Source organism: Aquarana catesbeiana, linkage group LG12 (genome assembly GCF_042186555.1).
Source record: "Aquarana catesbeiana isolate 2022-GZ linkage group LG12, ASM4218655v1, whole genome shotgun sequence".
NCBI lineage: Eukaryota > Metazoa > Chordata > Amphibia > Anura > Ranidae > Aquarana > Aquarana catesbeiana.
Genome location: NC_133335.1, coordinates 126958274 through 126972728, shown reverse-complemented (window position 1 = coordinate 126972728; position 14455 = coordinate 126958274). Strand labels below are relative to the sequence as shown.

The 14455-nt window shown below is 42.6% G+C and overlaps 1 protein-coding gene across 1 annotated transcript in view; it reads left to right on the top strand.

Moving 5' to 3' along the window:
• The window catches only part of STAC2 (SH3 and cysteine rich domain 2), a 1070413-nt gene that overhangs the window by 324056 nt on the left and 731902 nt on the right, over positions 1-14455 (top strand). The window lies entirely within an intron of this gene.

The following is a 14455-nucleotide window of genomic DNA, read 5'->3' as shown; positions in this document are numbered from 1 at the left end:
TGGCATGATGGGACCCTAGGATATATCTGCACTGAACTATATTTCAGAGTTTGCTATTTGCTTAACATACATATGTACACCTGCCAAAACACAGGGAAAAGGGCAAGGGGCTTGGTACCTGTTCATATCATCACATTGTAACTGTGCTATCATGAGACGCGTGCAATAGGTTTTGGTCCAAATCTAAATTCTGACAAACATTTGGTTAATCAGAGATTCGGACACATCTGAATCTCTCTCAATGACAATGGTAATGAATTTAGTTGAAATTCATTTAGTTAAGTTTTTGTCGTTTTTTTAACAAGTTCCACATTTTCGGAACGATTCAAATTCAGATCAGTCGAAAAATGATCTACAGACTTGAATTCTGTGTGAAGAATAGCTGGTTGTTAAGGAGTGGGCTGGGAAGCCGGCCACCAAATTCCCAGCAAATAAAAATTCTGAAAAAAAAAACAGCGTGGGGGTTCCTCCTATTCATACCAGGCCCCTCAGATCTGGTATGGATTTTAGAGGGAACCCCACGCCAAAATGTAAAAAAAACAAAGCACCTTGTCCCCATGTTGATAGGGACAAGGGCCTCTTCCCCACAACCATGGTCTGGTAGTTGTGGGAGTGCAGGGTGTGAATTATCGGAATCAGATCCCACCCCCCCACGTGAATGACTATGGGTACATAATACCCCTACTCATTTACCAAAAAAAAAAAGTCAAAGTTAATAAAAACACAACGAGCAAAGTCCTTTCTTGTATTAAGAGAGGTATCAACTCCAGAGAGAGATATCATTTTGCTCCTGTACAAATCAGTAGTAAGACCTCATCTGGAATATGCAGTTCAGTATTGGGCACCAGTTCACAAAAAGCATATTGGGAAACTGGAGAAAGTGCAGAGAAGAGCAACCAAACTAATAAGAGGCATGGAGGAGCTCAGCTATGAGGAAAGATTAGAGGAATTGAATTTATTCTCTCTTGAGAAGAGGAGATTAACCGCTTCAGCCCCGGGCCATTTGGCTGGCCAAAGACCAGAGCACTTTTTGTGATTCTGCACAGCGTCACTTTAACTGATAATTGCGCGGTTGTGCGACATGGCTCCCAAACAAAATTGACGTCCTTTTTTCCCCACAAATAGAGCTTTTTTTGGTGTTATTTGATCACCCCCGCGGTTATTATTTTTTGCACTATAAACAAAAAAAGAGCAACAATTTTGAAAAAAACGCATTATTTTTTACTTTTTGCTATAATAAATATCCCCCAAAAATATATAAAAAAACATTTTTTTTCCTTAGTTTAGGCCGATACGTATTCTTCTACATATTTTTGGTAAAAAAAAAAATCGCAATAAGCGTATATTGATTTGTTTGCGCAAAAGTTATAGCGTCTACAAAATAGGAGATAGTTTTATGGCATTTTTATTAATATTTTTTTTTACTAGTAATGGCGACGATCAGCAATTTTTATTGTGACTGCGACATTATAGCAGACACATTGGACAATTTGACACATTTTTGAGACCATTGGTATTAATAAAGCGATCAGTGTGATTAAAAATGCATTGATTACTGTAAAAATGTCACTGGCAGTGAAGGGGTTAACACTAGGGGGCAGTGAAGGGGTCAATGTGTGTTCTAACTGAAGGGGGATGTGGACTGTGCAGGGAAACTAACAGATCGCCTGTTCATACTCTGTATGAACAGAGGATCTGTCAGTTCTCCCTTCAGGGAACCGGAAACTGTGTGTTTATGTGTCCTGAGCGATCGTGGGAGCCCGGCGGTGATCAAGACCGCCGGGCACTCTCATCGGCTCCGTGGGCGAGTTTTTAATTTAGTAACATAAAAAATCTATTCGAAATAGAACACATTTTTTTGTTCTGCACATGTCTAGCTAATACAGGGTGGTTCTTAAAAATGTGCATATAATCAATAAATGCACTAAAAACCTACTATATGTTTTAATTAGTGTACTTTTAGATACATGTCCATGATTTCACATGTGTGCAGGGAGGAACTTAAAAAAAAGGAGGACAAACACATGTAAAATGTAAGTAAAAAGCGTTTTGCACATGCAAAGTTATAAAATGATGGTGTGATTTACAAGTTCATTGGCCATGGGAGTGTTTTGTAGCTCAAACCTCTAAAAACATTCAGGGAGAAAAAAAAAATTATTCTCTATGGAGGTGATTGGCCTCAGGCAACTTGTAGTGGAAATGTGAAACGCTGAATAAAGTTTAGGAGATACTTTTGTAGCTCAATTCGAGCAGATTGGTGCATTTTTGAAGTGACTGAAAGCAGAAATTATGTAACAGCTAACATGTTTTGAGGGTGTCCCCTCTTCCTCAGAGCTCTGAGGAAGAGGGGACACCCTCGAAACCATCAGCTGTTTTTTGGGCTCTACATCCTACTACTGTTGCTTGCCAGCTGATCTTGCTGGATGGTTTATCCTAGGGGCTATATATTCTATGCCTGAATATGTAACTCTTTTGTGAGTCTGCATTTTTTGCACATCTTTTATTGATTAAAATGTTGCAAAGGTAATGTGCAAGGCGTGTGCGCCTTCTGTTCCTTTTTCCCATCTAGATTGTTTTCACTTGGTGCATGCATATTTAAGGTTAATGACCCAAAAATTGTGGACCCAAAATGGAAAATTGTATACTCACCTTTCCATAATTTTCCTTTCCTGGTGCTTCTTCATGGTGCTTTTTGTTGCTCTGCCCCCCAATCTGATAGGATTGGTTAACTATAAATCAAAGACAGACCCAACTTGCAGCATTCTCTGTAACTCTCACCATTTGAGTGGGAATCTGTATGCTGCCATGAAGATGTACCACAAAAGGAAAAATACGGAAAGGTAAGTATTCAATTTTCCATTTTCCTGGCGCCTCAATGCAGCATACAATGGGAACTAACTCACCAAATGGGAGGGCACAAGAAAAAAATTGTAATGGTCAGTAGCGTAAGTATGCGCCTGCACATCAAATTTTCCAGATGTTACTGTCGTGAGCTAAATAGTTACATAGTAGGCGAGGCTGAAAAAAGACACAAGTCCATCAAGTCCAACCTATGTGTGTGATTTTATGTCAGTATTACATTGTATATCCCTGTATGTTGTGGTCGTTCAGGTGCTTATCTAATAGTTTTTTTTTTAATTATCGATGCTCCCTGCTGAAACCACTGCCTTTGGAAAAGAATTCCACATCCTTGCTGGTTTACAGTAAAGAACCCAGTCTATGCAGTTTAATGTTAAACTGCTTTTCTTCTAATATTAGTGAATGGCCGTGTGTCTTATTAAATTCCCTTTCCCAGAAAAGTTTTATCCCTATTGTGGGGTCACCAGTACGGTATTTGTACACTGAAATTATATCCCCTCTCAAGCATCTCTTCTCCAGAGAGAATAAGTTCAGTGCTCGTAACCTTTCCTCATAACTAATGTCTTCTAGTCCCTTTATTAGTTTTGTTGCCCTTCTCTGGACCAGTTCCAGCACATCCTTCCTGAGGACTGGTGCCCAGAACTGGATGGCATACTCCAGGTGCGGCCGGACCAGAGTCTCATAGCGTGGGAGAATTATCGTTTCTCTAGAGTTAATCCCCTTTTTAATGCATTAATGCATGCCCATATTCTGTTTGCTTTGCTTGCAGCAGCTTGGCATTGCATGCCATTGCTGAGCCTGTCATCTACTAGGATTCCCAGGTCCTTTTCCGTCCTAGATTCCCCCAGAGGTTCTGGGGGAATGCAATGTAGATTGCATTCATATTTTTGCCACCCAAATGCATTATTTTACATTTTTCTGCATTAAACCTCACTTGCCATGTAGTTGCCCACCCCATGAATTTGTTCAGATATTTTTGCAAGTTTTCCACATCCTGCGGAGAAGTTATTTCCCTGCTTAGCTTAGTATCATCTGCAAATACAGAGATTGAGCTATTTATCCCATCCTCCAGGTTGTTTATGAATAAATTAAACAGGATTAGTCCCAGGACAGAACCCTGGGGGACCCCACTTTCCACCCCAGACCATTCCAAATACTCCCCATTTATCGCTACCCTCTGAACTTGCCACTGTAGCCAGTTTTCAATCTATGTACTCACCCTATGGTCCATGCCAACGGACCATATTTTGTACAGTAAACATTTATGAGGAACTGTATCAAATGCTTTTGCAAAATCCAGATACACCACAACTACGGGCCTTCCTTCTCTAGATGGCAGCTCACCTCCTCATAGAAGGGTAATAGATTGGTTTGGCAAGAATGATTCTTCATGAATCCATGCTGATTACTGCTAATGATACATTACTAAAATCTTATATATAGTGCCTTTATCATCACCTCCAAGAGCTTGCATACAATTGATGTTAGGCTAACTGGTCTGTAATTCCCTGGGATGTATCTTGGCCCTTTTTAAAATATTGGTGCTACATTGGCTTTTCTCCAATCAGCTGGTACCATTCAAGTCAGTAGACTGTTTGTAAAAATTAGGAACAATGGTCTGGCAATTACTTGACTGAGTTCCTTAAGGACCCTCGGGTGCAAGCCATCTGGTCCCGGTGACTTATTAATGTTACGTTTTTCAAGTCTATTTCTAATTCTGTCCTCTGTTAGCCTTGAGGGTGCTTCCTGTGACATGTCATGAGGATAAACATTGCAGTTTTGGTTAATGAAGCCCCCAGATTCCCTTGTGTAGACTGAAGAGAAGAATAAATTTAACACCTTCGCCATCTCTCCATCCTTAGTAATCAGATTCACTTCATCATTCTTTATGGGACCAGTATGATCTGACCTCCCTTTGTAACTATTTATGTACTTAAAGAATTTCTTGGGATTTTTTTTTTACTCTCCTCCACTATGTGCCTTTCGTGTTCTATCTTAGCGGCCCTGATTGCACCCTTGACCTGATTGAGCCGGGTTCACATAATAAAGCATAATGAAGGTGTTCTGGAAGGACCATATTGCTGACTTGCAAATAGCCTAAGGAGATACTCAGCAGTGCACTGTCCACAGAGCTGGCACTGCCCTGGTTGAAAGTGCTCTTTTATGTTCCGTAATAGGAAGGTCTTGTGAAGAGTGGGCTCTTTTAATTGTCCTAACAATCTAGGTGGCAACTGTACGTGTGGACCCTGCCTTAAAGAGGAACTGCAGTCTGCTCACGTAATTTGTAATAAAAACATCTTTGCCATTCTGAAGCTTCCCTCCAACCACTTTGCATATTATTTTATATATACTGTGATTCTGTACTTGCCAAATATGCTGCAGAAATCTCCCTTCAGTGAGTTTGGCTGCAACCATTTTAACTGTGGGCAGCTGAAGTTGCTGCCTGTTCACTTCCTGGAACACAGACACACAGAGGCACACCTGCAGCTCTCATTGGCCCTCTTATGACTCACCCCCCTCCCTTCCTGCCAAACTCTCATGAGAGTGAGAGCTGTGCATGAATTAATAAGCCTAGGCTTTTTACCTGACAAGAAACAGGAAGTGGGCTGTATAAGGTATTTACTGGCAGAAAAAAATGTTTTACTATCCAAAGTTAAAACAACAAGGGCAGAGGATTTAATAGATGGAGAGATGAAAAAAGGACTGAAGTTCCGCTATAAGCCATGCTGGACCAAGCACAGGTTTCAGATTTCCTGAATGGAAAGGTAGCTGCCAAACAGGCCACCAGAGTTAGACTACCATTCAGGGGATGTGGTTCTCCTGCTTCACTAAAGAAATATGGTAAATTGACTTCCTGGTTAAAGTGGAAGCAAAAAGACACCTTATGGATAAAAGCGGTCTGGGGATTTTAAGACTATTCTGTCTGGGTAGAACGTTAGGGGAGGCTCCCCGAGTGCAAAGCCTGCAGCTCCGACACACTTTTCACAGAGGTTGTAGCAACCAAAAATACAGGATTAGATTTCAGAGGATTCAGGATTAGATTGCAGAGTGTAGTCAATTCTGTAGGACAGAAATGTAACCTTGATAGAGCTGAGGATGAGGTCATAGGCAATTCCCACTTAGGGAACATTGGTTTCCTGGCAGGTCTTTAACTTTACGCAAGCCTATAAAAATTGCATCACTAAAAGGTTAAGGGCTCTCTAAACACCTGTAAGTGTGGACAAGGCTGAACCTTAAACTTTAAACATATATTTGAACCTAGGCCCCTGTCCAGCCCCATTTGTAAGAACTGTAGCACCTTGGCTGGTTTTGGTGATAAAGGACTACAGGCTTTTTCTCCATGAGATCTGCAAATTGCGGCCATATTCTCTGATAAGTCTTATCCTTAGAAAGCTCTCTGGCTTTATCATAGTTGCCAACATTGTAAAAATATTTATAGGGACACTTTTTTGACTGTAGGTGGGGTCTTATTATAATTAGGGGGTGGGGCATGCATTTGTAGGCGTGACATAGCAAACAGAAGAAAAATGCGGCACGCGCAGCGCCGAAAAATGGGCATGGTTTACGTGAAATACTGGGCATGGCTTATATGGGCGTGGTTCAAATGGGGGTGTGGTTAGAGTCTGAGATGGAGAAAGAAAGGGGAAAAGAGGGAGGGAGGGAGAGGGAAAGAAGAAAAGAAGGAGGGAAGGAGAGAGAATGAAGGAAAGAGGGATGGAGGTACAATAGACCCAGATCCTACATCACAATAGAAATGTGTATTCCAGAGTTTAACAAATCAGCAGATAAAGATACTCCAAACACCTGGTGTTGGCGCTTCAATCATTCCAGCACCATGGTTGTTGTGGTGTCAGGATGATTGAAGCGCATTATTACATTGTAATATAGAATGAAATTATTCAACTCACCATAATCCAGAATCAGTGGGACCCCTGAGCATGTCACCTGCCACGTCGCCTGCCACCAGATGCCATCAGGTGCCCCCAGCAGAGTCTGTCCTTAAATCAGGTTCCCCCAGCAGAGTCTGTCCTTAAATCAGGTTCCCCCAGCAGAATCTGTCCTTACATCAAGTGCCCCCAGCAGAGTCCGTCCTTACATCAGGTGCCCCCAGCAGAGTCCGTCCTTACATCAGGTGCCCCCAGAAGCAGCTGGCAGTGGAGCCCCTCCTTACATCTGGTGTCCCTGGCAGTGGAGCCCTCCTTTACATCTGGTGTCCTCAGCAGCGGAGCCCTCCTTTACATCTGGTGTCCCCGGCAGGGGAGCCCTCCTTTACATCTGATGTCCCCAGCAGGGGAGCCCTCCTTTACATCTGGTGTCCCCAGCAGGGGAGCCCTCCTTTACATCTGGTGTCCCGGCAGGGGAACCCTCCTTTACATCTGGTGTTCCCGGCAGGGGAGCTTTCCTTTATATCTGGTGTCCCCCAGCAGTGGAGCCCTCCTTTACATCTGGTGTCCCTGGCAGCAGAACCCTCCTTTATATCTGGTGTCCCCAGCAGCGGAGCTCACCTTTACATCTGGTGTCCCCGGCAGGGGAGCCCTCCTTTACATCTGGTGTCCCCGGCAGGGGAGCCCTCCTTTACATCTGGTGTCCCTGGCAGGGGAGCCCTCCTTTACATCTGGTGTCCCCGGCAGGGAAACCCTCCTTTACATCTGGTGTTCCCGGCAGGGGAGCCCTCCTTTACATCTGGTGTCCCCCAACAGCGGAGCCCTCCTTTACATCTGGTGTCCCCCAGCAGCGGAGCCCTCCTTTACATCTGGTGTCCCCAGCAGCGGAGTCCCTCATCACATCTGGTGTTCCCCAGCAGCGGAGGCCCTCCTCACATCAGGTGTCCCCAGCAGTGGAGCCCCATCTGACTTTTTCCGTCGAAAATTCTGACGGACTTAGATAGTGAACATGTTCTAAATTTTTCCGACCGAACTAATTACTGTCGGTAAAACCGCTCGTCTGTATGCTGTTCCGACGTACCAAAAACGATGCATGCTCAGAAGCAAGTATGAGACAGAAGTGCTCAGTCTGGTAAAACTAGCGTTTGTAATGGAGCTAGCACATTCCTCACGCTGCAAATTCTGTGATCTTTTAATGCAGCACATTCTTTTCTGCTTTATAATAGAAGAATTAACTTGTTTTGCTGCTGATATTCACACAGAGTTCTCACAAATTTATTTCTTTATTATTTCTCGTGATCTCATGAATAATCTTATTATTTTAAAGCCAGATCTCCAGAATAATGTTTTGAAATATTTTTTATAGTCATGTTTTTTTTAAATTTTTTATTTCATCAAGATGTCCTTTTTTTGGATTATTGCAAAATTATTTTCTAGTGATCTCCATAATATATATATTTTTTTGGGTGTGTCAAGTTACCACAATAACATTATTATCTCGTATTTTGTAACCTCAAGGAGGTTGATTGGTGTCCCTTGTTAATTTGACATTGTATTTTTGAAATGAACCTGCCTACTCACAAACACATATAGGCAAGTATTTTCTCAGCATAAAATATCCATGCATTCTGGTTAACAAAATAAAGAGGAAGGCAAGGCTGGAGAAACTTTGTGAATTTGCAATGCCTTTTGGCCCCCGGGCACACATCAAGTCTTTGTAAACAAAAACATTTATCTTGAGGAGTCCATATAATTTTGAGCCCAATCTAGTCCAGGACTCACCGAGATCAGGACCAGCAGCAGATGATATCTATGTCCCCAGGCTGTGGTACTACACCAGCCTGCTTCTTCTGTCGGACCAGACTGAACCCAGGCCATCACTTTCTTCTCTTCACTGCAGCCTTCCCTCCACCCTTCCCTGCAGCCTTCCTTGGAGGCTGTTGCTCTGGTGGTGGACTTGTGGCAGGAGGAGGAGGAAGCTGGCCCCTCAACTCCTTCTGAAGGTCCTCAAAAATAATTCGCTCACAGAGTTGGCCCTCCTCCAATTTCAACAATCTTGTGGCTATATAGCAGCCATATTCCTCTTCAGCTCTGAGCACATCACTCGCTTCCCTAATGAGGCCCAGTGCTGCCTCCTCCATCATCGTCCCCTTCCTGGGCCTTTTTGTTTAAAGGCAGAGGGGAAGCACTTGGGATTGTGTGAGGCTCCTACTGGGGCTAGCCACCTCCTGACTGACATTGGGCCCGCCCACCTCCTGGCTGTCACTGGGCAGGGCCACCTCCTGGCTGTCACTGGGCATGGCCTCCTCCTGGCTGAGCTCATCCTGTGTATAAATAAAGAGACATATTTTTAGTTTTGGGTTCATCAATCACACACAATTTTTAGCTCCTGACTTTCAAATTAACCACTTAAGGACCGAGCCATTATGCTGCTTAAGGACCAGAGGACTTTTTCCAATTTGGCACTGCGTCGCTTTAACTGCTAATTGCGCCGTCATGCAATGCTGTACCCAAACGAAATTTGCGTCCTTTTCTTCCCACAAATAGAGCTTTCTTTTGATGGTATTTGATCACCTCTGCCGTTTTTATTTTTTGCTCTATAAACGGAAAAAGATCAAAAATTTTGAAAAAAAAAATGATATTTTCTACTGTTTGTTATAAAAAAAATCCAATAAACTCAATTTTAGTCATACATTTAGGCCAAAATGTATTCGGCCACATGTCTTTGGTAAAAAAAATGTCAATAAGCGTATATTTATTGGTTTGCGCAAAAGTTATAGCGTCTACAAACTAGGGTACATTTTCTGGAATTTACACAGTTTTGAATTTATGACTGCCCATGTCATTTCTTGAGGTGCTAATATGGCAGGGCAGTACAAAACCCCCCCAAATGACCCCATTTTGGAAAGTAGACACCCCAAGGAAATTGCTGAGAGGCATGTTGAACCCATTGAATATTTATTTTTTTGTCCCAAGTGATTGAATAATGACCGAAAAAAAAAAAATATTTACAAAAAGTTGTCACTAAATTATATATTGCTCACACAGGCCATGGGCCTATGTGGAATTGCACCCCAAAATACATTCAGCTGCTTCTCCTAAGTACGGGGATACCATATGTGTGGGACTTTTTGGGAGCCTAGCAGCGTACGGGGCCCCGAAACCAATCACCGCCTTCAGGATTTCTAAGGGCGTAAATTTTTGATTTCACTCCTCACTACCTATCACAGTTTTGAAGGCCATAAAATGCCCAGATGGCACAAACCCCCCTCAAATGACCCCATTTTGGAAAGTAGACACCCCACGCTATTTGCTGAGAGGCATGTTGAGTCCATGGAATATTTTATATTTTGACACAAGTTGCGGGAAAGTGACAAATTTTATTTATTTATTTATTTTCACAAAGTTGTCACTAAATGATATATTGCTCACACAGGCCATGGGCATATGTGGAATTGCACCCCAAAATACATTTAGCTGCTTCTCCTGAGTATGGGGATACCACATGTGTGGGACTTTTTGGGAGCCTAGCTGTGTACAGGGCCCCGAAAACCAATCACCGCCTTCAGGATTTCTAAGGGTGTAAATTTTTGATTTCACTCTTCACTGCCTATCACAGTTTCGGAGGCCATGGAATGTCCAGGTGGCACAAAACCCCCCCAAATGACCCCATTTTGGAAAGTAGACACCCCAAGCTATTTGCTGAGAGGCATGGTGAGTATTTTGCAGCTCTCATTTGTTTTTGAAAATGAAGAAAGACAAGAAAAAACTTTTTTTTTTTTTTCTTTTTTCGATTTTCAAAACTTTGTGACAAAAAGTGAGGTCTGCAAAATACTCACTATACCTCTCAGCAAATAGCTTGGGGTGTCTACTTTCCAAAATGGGGTAATTTGGGGGGGGTTTGTGCCATCTGGGCATTCCATGGCCTCTGAAACTGATAGGCAGTGAAGAGTGAAATCAAAAATTTACGCCCTTAGGAAGCCTGAAGGCGGTGCTTGGATTTCGGGGTCCCGTACGCGGCTAGGCTCCCAAAAAGTCTCACACATGTGGTATCCCCGTACTCAGGAGAAGCAACAGAATGTATTTTGGGGTGTAATTTCACATATTCCCATGGCATGTTTGAGCAATATATCATTTAGTGACAACTTTGTGCGCAAAAAAAAAAAATTTGTCTCTTTCCCGCAACTTGTGGCACAATATAAAATATTTCATGGACTCGACATGACTCTCAGCAAATAGCTTGGGGTGTCTACTTTCCAAAATGGGGTCATTTGGGGGGGGGGTTTAACTGTCCTGGCATTTTATATACAACATTTAGAAGCTTATGTCACACATCACCCACTCTTCTAACCACTTGAAGACAAAGCCCTTTCTGACACTTTTTGTTTACATGAAAAAATTATTTTTTTTGCAAGAAAATGACTTTGAACCCCCAAACATTATATATATTTTTTAAAGCAAATGCCCTACAGATTAAAATGGTGGGTGTTTCATTTTTTTTTTCACACAGTATTTGCGCAGCGATTTTTCAAACGCATTTTTTGGGGAAAAAACACACTTTTTAAAATTTTAATGCACTAAAACACACTATATTGCCCAAATGTTTGATGAAATAAAAAAGATGATCTTAGGCCGAGTACATGGATACCAAACATGACATGCTTTAAAATTGCGCACAAACGTGCAGTGGCGACAAACTAAATACATTTTTAAAAGCCTTTAAAAGCCTTTACAGGTTACCACTTTAGATTTACAGAGGAGGTCTACTGCTAAAATTACTGCCCTCGATCTGACATTCGCGGTGACACCTCACATGCATGGTGCAATTGCTGTTTACATTTGACGCCAGACCGACGCTTGCGTTCGCCTTTGCGCGAGAGCAGGGGGGGACAGGAGTGCTTTTTTTTTTTTTTTTCTCTTTATTATTTTTTTGCTTTTTTATCTTATGTTTAAACTGTTCCTTTCATTTTTTTTTTTAAATAATTTTTATTGTTATCTCAGGGAATGTAAATATCCCCTATGATAGCAATAGGTAGTGACAGGTACTCTTTTTTGAAAAAAATTGGGGTCTATTAGACCCTAGATCTCTCCTCTGCCCTCAAAGCATCTGACCACACCAACATCGGTGTGATAAAATGCTTTCCCAATTTTCCAATGGCGCTGTTTACATCCGGCGAAATCTAAGTCATGAAATGCTCGTAGCTTCCGGTTTCTTAGGCCATAGAGATGTTTGGAGCCACTCTGGTCTCTGATCAGCTCTATGGTCAGCTGGCTGAATCACCGGCTGCATTCTCAGGTTCCCTGTTGAGACAGGAGAGCCAGAGAAAAACGTGGAAGACGGTGTGGGGGGGAGTCATTCCCTCCCACTGCTTGTAAAAGCAGTCTAGAGGCTAATTAGCCACTAGGATTGCTTTTACATGAAAGCCGACCGCTGGCTGAAAAGAATGATACCAAGATGATACCTAAACCTGCAGGCATCATTCTGGTATAATCACTCAAAGTCGTGAATGGCGTACCTGAAGACAAAAAAATGGTTAACAATAAAACACAGTAAACGGTAAAGTATAAAAAATTGCATACCTGAAAAGCAAACATGATAAAACATAATAACAATAAAACATTGCAGAATAGAATACAGTAAAAAAGAGCAGAACAATAGAGAGAGAATAGAGAGAGAAAGAACAATAAAACGACAGCTGTGTGAAGTTGGCACCCCATGTTTGTAAAACCTGAATAAAAATATACCATTCGTTTGTGCCGCGTTTGTGCTGATTTGTGCCGCAAAAATGAGCGTTTGTGCCGGTTCGGTTTCTGAGATATTAAACATTCAATTTAATGCAAGCCCCGCCCACTTTGCACCCCATGTCTTTGAATTTTAAAAACAAACGCGCCATTCGTTTGTGCCACGTTTGTGCTGGTTTGTGCCGCAAAAATAAACGTTTGTGCCGCTTTGGTTGCGGAGATATTGTGCGTTATAGTTGCTGTAACCCCGCCCATTTTGCACCCCATGTTCCTGAATTTTAAAAACAAACGTGCCATTCGTTTGTGCCGCGTTTGTGCTGGTTTGTGCCGCAAAAATAAACGTTTGTGCCGCTTTGATTGCGGAGATATTGTGCGTTATAGTTGCTGTAACCCCGCCCATTTTGCACCCCATGTTCCTGAATTTTAAAAACAAACGTGCCATTCATTTGTGCCGCGTTTGTGCTGGTTTGTGCCGCAAAAATAAACGTTTGTGCCGCTTTGGTTACGGAGATATTGTGCGTTATAGTTGCTGTAACCCCGCCCATTTTGCACCCCATGTTCCTGAATTTAAAAAAAAAACGCGCCATTCGTTTGTGCCGCGTTTGTGCTGGTTTGTGCCACAAAAATAAACGTTTGTGCCGCTTTGGTTGTGGAGATATTGTGCGTTATAGTTGCTGTAACCCCGCCCATTTTGCACCCCATGTTCCTGAATTTTAAAAACAAACGCGCCATTCGTTTGTGCCGCTTTTGTGCTGGTTTGTGCCGCAAAAATAAACGTTTGTGCCGCTTTGGTTGCGGAGATATTGTGCGTTATAGTTGCTGTAACCCCGCCCATTTTGCACCCCATGTTCCTGAATTTTAAAAACAAACACGCCATTCGTTTGTGCTGCGTTTGTGCTGGTTTGTGCCGCAAAAATAAATGTTTGTGCCTCTTTGGTTGCGGAGATATTGTGCGTTATAGTTGCTGTAATCCCGCCCACATTGCACCCCATGTTCCTGAATTTTAAAAACAAACGCGCCATTCGTTTGTGCCGCGTTTGTGCTGGTTTGTGCCGCAAAAATAAACGTTTGTGCCGCTTTGATTGCGGAGATATTGTGCGTTATAGTTGCTGTAACCCCGCCCATTTTGCACCCCATGTTCCTGAATTTTAAAAACAAATGCGCCATTCGTTTGTGCCGCGTTTGTGCTGGTTTGTGCCGCAAAAATAAATGTTTGTGCCTCTTTGGTTGCGGAGATATTGTGCGTTATAGTTGCTGTAATCCCGCCCACATTGCACCCCATGTTCCTGAATTTTAAAAACAAACGCGCCATTCGTTTGTGCCGCGTTTGTGCTGGTTTGTGCCGCAAAAATAAACGTTTGTGCCGCTTTGGTTGCGGAGATATTGTGCGTTATAGTTGCTGTAACCCCGCCCATTTTGCACCCCATGTTCCTGAATTTTAAAAACAAACGCGCCATTCGTTTGTGCCGCGTTTGTGCTGGTTTGTGCCGCAAAAATAAACGTTTGTGCCGCTTTGATTGCGGAGATATTGTGCGTTATAGTTGCTGTAACCCCGCCCATTTTGCACCCCATGTTCCTGAATTTTAAAAACAAATGCGCCATTCGTTTGTGCCGCGTTTGTGCTGGTTTGTGCCGCAAAAATAAATGTTTGTGCCGCTTTGGTTGCGGAGATATAGTGCGTTATAGTTGCTACAACCCCACCCACATTGCACCCCATGTTCCTGAATTTTAAAAACAAACGCACCATTTGTTTGTGCCGGGTTTGTGCTGGTTTGTGCCGCAAAAATAAACGTTTGTGCCGCTTTGGTTGCGGAGATATTGTGCGTTATAGTTGCTGCAACCCCACCCACTTTGCACCCCATGTCCCTGAATTTTAAAAACAAACGTGCCATTCGTTTGTGCCGCGTTTGTGCTGGTTTGTGCCGCAAAAATAAACGTTTGTGCCGCTTTGGTTGCGAAGATATAGTGCG